The sequence below is a fragment of the Myotis brandtii genome, unplaced genomic scaffold (genome assembly GCF_000412655.1).
Source record: "Myotis brandtii unplaced genomic scaffold, ASM41265v1 scaffold638, whole genome shotgun sequence".
In the NCBI taxonomy this organism is placed as follows: domain Eukaryota; kingdom Metazoa; phylum Chordata; class Mammalia; order Chiroptera; family Vespertilionidae; genus Myotis; species Myotis brandtii.
The window spans coordinates 249,910-255,909 of record NW_005370445.1 but is presented as its reverse complement, the minus strand read 5'-3'; positions in this window follow the sequence as shown (position 1 = coordinate 255,909).

The following is a 6,000-nucleotide window of genomic DNA, read 5'->3' as shown; positions in this document are numbered from 1 at the left end:
GTAGCCACAGGTCCCAGCTGGGTCAAGCATAGGGTGACCCACTGTGCACACCCATAGCCCCACAACCCCTTGTTCTTGGTGGCAAACGCATGAGGCTTGGCCTGCACCACTGAGGGGCTGCCAGGGGGTTCTGGAAGACCCTAAATGGGGCACAATCCAACACAAAGGTGGGCGTTCTCCAAGGCCTATGAGGACAGAGGTAGGTGTCTGCCAGGGTGGCCCTGACCATCTGTCCTCAGACAGCAGCCCAGCCTGAAGCCACAGCAGAGTAACTCCCAACAGAGTGGACCCCTGATGGTCCACCTAATCATGGACTCACCCAGCAACTTGGCTCCCGACCCAGTGATCCCCTTTGCTCTCTCTCCTCCCAATCCTGAGTCCAAACCTGCTTGGGGGAGGGGGGCGGGGAGACACACACATGGCCTAGCCAGGGGCCAGGGTTCTGTAGTGCAGGGCCAGCCACCCAGGGCAGGACAGGCCCAAGCCCCACCTGGCAGGATGCTCACCTGAAGTTACAGACCACCTGTCCGTTTGTGGACTAGGAGTGGGGCTTTTCTGCACCACAGCCACCCATCTCGCTTCCTTCCTTCCTACCACCTACCTGGATGTGCAGGTATCTGGGAGACCTGCTGCCATCTGGCAGGGACATCTGGGGTGTTCATGTCTCCTGTTCACTCTAAGCACTGAATCAATGCGTCTCTCACCCCAGACCCTGAGTTGGGGGCTCGGATGGATATGATCAAGAAGCACCCTGTCCAGCCCCCCCTTGAGCACCCGTCTGTGGAGGTCAGCCAGATGCTCAGTTCCTTGATGCAGGGCAGCCCACTGGACAGGCCCCTGGCTCAGCCTGGGGCAGGGAGTGTATCACTACCTCCTGCTGCATAACAAACTACCCCAAAACTTAATGGGTTAAAACAACCATCACTTTATTTGCTCACAGTTCTGAATCAGCAATTCGAGCCGTTCTCCCCAGGCCTTCACGCACCACAGCCATTCAGCCATTGGTGTGGCCGTCAGCCCACTGTCAGAAAAGGAGTGTGCATACACACAGGCTTGCCACCAGAGTGGCACCGTTGGGATGCCTGCTCCTGTCTCTAAGGAAGCACCAGGCTGTGGGCTCAGGGCTGAAGGACACGGCACAGACAGCACCTGTCCTCCATCCACCCACCAACACAGCCAGCCTGGCCCCTTCATGCCCACCCACTCCTTTCTCACAAGGCCCGCTGCCTTCAGGAGAGCAGCAGACATGAGGGGGGAGCTTCCAAAGCCACATCCCTTTCCTGTGAAAGTGCAGCAGGAACAGTCTCACAGCACTGCTGGGCGAAGGCCAGGGCCCCACTCATGGAACGTCTGCCCTACTGTGTGCCGGGCCCAGGGGCTGAATCATGCCCTCAATGCAGAGCACGCCAAAAACTAGAACTAGGCTTGTCATAGTCCAACTACAGAAAACCAAGATAAAATCTTGAAGGAAGCCACAGTCCGACTGGTGTGGCTCAATGGTTGCATGTCCACCTATGAACCAGGAGGTCACAGTTCAATTCCCTGTCAGGGCACATGCCCAGGTTGCGGGCTCGATCCCCTGTGGGGGGAGCGTGCAGAGACAGCCAACCAATGATTCACTTTCATCGTTGATGTTTCTCTCTCTCTCCCTCTCTGAGATCAATAAAAATATATTTTTAAAAAAGTCACAGAATTAACCACCTGACCAAAGAGGAGCAAAGGTAAGAATTACATCTTACATCTCCTAGAAATCATGAAGCAAGAAGACAGGGAGTGAAATATTTGAAGTTGAGAAAAAGCCCACCAACACATAGAAGTCTATACCCTGAAAAATGATCATTCAAAAGTGAAGGAGAAAAACTATTTCAGACAAACAAAACCTGAGGGGTTTGCTGCAAGTAGACCCGCCTTGCAAGAAATGTTAACAGAAGTTCTACAGAGAGAAGGGAAGGATATAGGTCGGAAACTCAGGCCCACATAGAGGGAAGGATTGGAGAAGGGAAAGGTGAAGGAAAAACAAAGCACCTTTCTTATTCCTAATTTATACAGCAGACAGCAGTTTGTTAAAAATAATAACAGCAACAATGTAGTCAATGATTAGTTTTCATAGAAGTGGAATGAATATAAGAGAGGGAGGGATCTGCAGTACTTTGTAATTAAATGTTATTGCCTGGCCAGCATGGCTCAGTGGTTGAGCCTTGACCTATGAACCATGAGGTCATGGTTCGATTCCAGGTCAGGGCACATGCCTGGGTTGTGGGTTCAATCCCCAGTAGGGGGCGTGCAGGAGGCAGCCAATCAATGATTCTCTCTCATCACTGATTTTTCTATTTCTCTCTCCCTCTCCCTTCCTCTCTGATATAATTTTTAAAAAGTTACTAGCATTTGAAAGCAGTCCTAGATTAGTTATATATGTATTGCAAACTGTACACAATCACTAAAAAAAGTAAAAAAATATAATTGATATGCTATCGGAGGATAGAAAATGGAACCATATAAAATGCTCAGTTAAAACCACAAAAAGCAGAGTGGAAGGCAAAAATAGGAACAAAGACCGGGGGCAACGAATAGAAAATAGGAACAATATGGTAGACATTAATTGAACTGTGTCAATAATCACTTTGAATGTCACTGGTCTAAACATACCAATTAAAAGACACATTGTCAGGCCCAACTACATGTTGTCTACAAGAAACCCACTTTAAATACAGGATGGGCAGACGTAGCTTTACAGTGTTGGCACGGAAAAATAATACAATAATTAATGACTAATAATATAAGAATAAATCCTGCCCTGGCAGGTGGCTCAGTTGGTTAGAGCATCTTCCCATTCACCAAAAGATTGCGGGTTTGATCCTCAGTAGGGGCCTGTATGGGAGGCAACCAATCAATGTATTTCTCTCTAAAAATCAATAAAAACATATGGTTGGGTGACAATTAAGAAGAAAAAAAGAGAAGCATCTGTGTTTCCCATACTCACAATTGTGAACCTACTTTTGCCCTGTCCTGTACACAGATACTTTTAGGTTGCAAGTACGTAGATAGACAAGGAAATACACTGCTAACACTGATTAAAAGAAAGTGGAAACAGCAATGTTAATTTTAGACATGGCGACCTAGAACAGAGGTATCAGGGATAAAGAGGGGCCTTACATGATGATAAAGGGGCCAATTCTCTGTTCAAACCTGTAGAGAATCTTTATGAGATTATTTGAGCCAAACTGACAATTGCTGGGAAGCAAAATTTTAATGGATTGAGAAAATGTTCTGGAGAATGGCAGTTTTGCACCTTATTTTATACATCAGAGTCAAAGGGGTTCCCTAAGGAGAGTTAGGGGGAAATCTCTCAGATGGGTAAAAAGTAAAATAGACACATCCTTCTTTTCACTGGCGGGTATGGGATAGTTAACAGCACATAGCGATGGTATGCGGGAGAATGAGGTAACAATGAGGGGTTCGGTGGTCTTATGTTCTGGGGGGGAGCTGTGCCCTGAAGGGTCTGGAGAAAGGGCACTGCTCTGACATTCCACAGGTATGCTCCTGTCGATGTGAAACAAGGTGAAACAGTGACGGGAAAGGCTGACCTTTGTCAAGGAAGATACCGGCCTAGGACATGAACATCCGCCATGACTCGCTCTTAGAAAGTTTCCATTTCAGACCACCCTGTGTGGTTACTGTAGGTCTCTGAGTTTGTAAGGCCACCATGCTGGCCTCCCAAGAGCTTGTCAGGTTTAGTATATGGCCCCATTTTTGTCCACATCTCCAAGAAGACATAACAAATCCTAACACACATGCACCTCCAAAGAGGGTCAAACTACATGGGGCAAAAAGTGATAGAATTGCAAGGAGAAAAGCCACTATTATCGTTAGAGACTGACACCTCTGATTTAGAAATGGACAGACCCAGCGGATGGAAAAGCAGTGTGGAGACAGCTGAACTCAACGACACCAGCAGTCAGCTGGGTTTAACTGACATCTAAGGACCACTTTACACAACGACAGCAGGACACACATTCTTCTCAGGCTCACAGGGGACATTCATCAAGAGAGGCCACATTCTAGCCCCAGCCAGTTTGGCTCAGTGGATAGAGCGTTGGCCTGTGGACCAATGGATCCCAGGTTTTGGCTCAGTGGATAGAGCGTCGGCCTGTGGACCAATGGATCCCAGGTTTGATTCTAGCCAAGGGCACGTACCGTGGTTGCAGGCTCCTCCCTGACCCGGCCCTGGTCGGGGCATGTGGAGGCAACCAATCGATGTGTTTCTCTCACATCGATGTTTCTCTCTGTCATTCCCTCTCTCTTCTACTCTCTCTAAAAATCAATGGAAAAATACCCTCAGGTGAGGAAAGAGGCCACATTCTGGGTTAAGGACACACCTTAACACATTCAGGAGAACAGAAATCATATAACATCTGCTCTCAGACCACAATGGAATTAAACTAGAAGTCAGTATCAGAAAGATAACGGAAAATCCCTAAGCACTTGTAGATTAAAAGACATACTTCTAAAGAACACATGTGTCAAACAAGAAATGTCAAGCGAAATTTTAAAATATTTTGAACTAAATAAAAATGAAAATACAGCAATAAAAGTTTGTGAGATGCAGCAAAAGGAGTGCTTAGAAAGAAATTTATAGCATTAAATGCATGTATTAGGAAAGAAAAAAGACCTAAAATCAATAATCTAAGCTTGTACTTCAGGAAACTTGAAGAGAAAATTATAAGTTCTAAGGAAGCAGAAGAAAAGAAATAAAAATTAGAGCAGAAGTAAATGAAACTGAACACAAGAAATAGAGAAAAATCAATGAGACCAATAGCTGGTTCTTCTTTGAAAAGATCAGTAATATTGATAAGCCTCTGGCCAGTCTAAGAAAAAAAACCAGTGAAGACACAAATTACTAATATCAGAAATGAAAGAGGAAACCTTGTTACAGATCCCATAGACATTAGAAAGACAGTAAGAAATACTCTGACCAACTTTACGCCCACAGATTAACCTGGATGAAATGGACCAATTAATTCCTGGAAAGACACCATTTGCCAAAATACACAAGGTACAGATGGTCTGAATTGGCCTATATATGAAATAGAAATTGAAGCAATAATTAGATAATTTTCCCAAACAGAAGGTACCAGACCCAGATGGGTTCAGAGGTGAATTTTGCCAAGCTTTAAGGAAGGCATTATACCAGTTCTCTACAATCCCTTTCAGAGGAAAGAAGCTGAGAGGATACTCCCCAACTCATCCCATGAGGTCAGCATCACCTTGGTACCAAACTAAAGGCACTACAAGAAAACTGCAGACCAGTATCTCTCATAAACAAAGATGCAAAAATCCTCAACAAAATATTAGCAAGTCAAAGCCACAATGTTTAAAAAGAATTAAATACCACAACCAAGTGATTTATTCCAGCCATGCAAGGCTGGTTCAACATCTGAAAATCAACTATGTCATCCATCACGTCAACAGACTAAACAAGGAATATCACAAGTTCCCATCAATAGACACAGAAAAAACATTTGACAAATTTTAACACCAATTTATGATAATTTAAGAAACCCCTCTTTGGGAACTTAGAAATAGAGGAGAACTTCCTCAACTCAACAAAGAAAATCTATAATTAACCTACAGCTAACATCACACTTGAGAAATTCAAAACTTTCTTAAGATGCTCTGCCCCTGGCAGAGGCGGCAGGGGAGACTCAGGGAGGCCACCCACCCAGGCTGTCAACCAGGGAGCCTGCAGCCAGACCCCAGGACAGCTCTGTGGTGCCCCTGGTGGCAGGGCCTGAACCACAGGCACGCTCCATGGCCGGGCCTTCTGGTCAAGGAGCCTCCAGGGACCGGCCACACAGAGCACACCACTCATGGCCCTACTGCCCCACACCATGCTGCCCTTGACCTTACTGGTGCTCCCACTGAGCCTCTGCACCGGCCACTCCTGTCTGGAATGTTCTGCACACATAGCCACCTGCTCACTCCACTTCATCCTCAGAGGTG